Source organism: Marmota marmota, unplaced genomic scaffold, assembly GCF_001458135.2.
Source record: "Marmota marmota marmota unplaced genomic scaffold, marMar, whole genome shotgun sequence".
Lineage (NCBI taxonomy): Eukaryota > Metazoa > Chordata > Mammalia > Rodentia > Sciuridae > Marmota > Marmota marmota.
Window position 1 is genome coordinate 756,520 of NW_025999895.1, and position 228 is coordinate 756,747.

The window sequence follows — 228 nt, forward strand, 5'->3', positions numbered from 1 at the left end:
CTCTTGGTAAATTCCAAAGAGCTGAAATTGCAAGAAGAGACGGCCAGACAGTGGTGCAAACTGTGGTCCCCCAGGCTTGGAGGCTGAGCAGGGGATCAACAGTTCAAGGCCAGCCTCAGCAACTTAGCCCCAACTTAGGCCCCAAGCAAGTTAGTGAGACCCTGTCTCAAAATGAGAAATAAGTGAAGGAATGGGATGTGGCTCAGTGATGGAGCAACACCCTTGGGT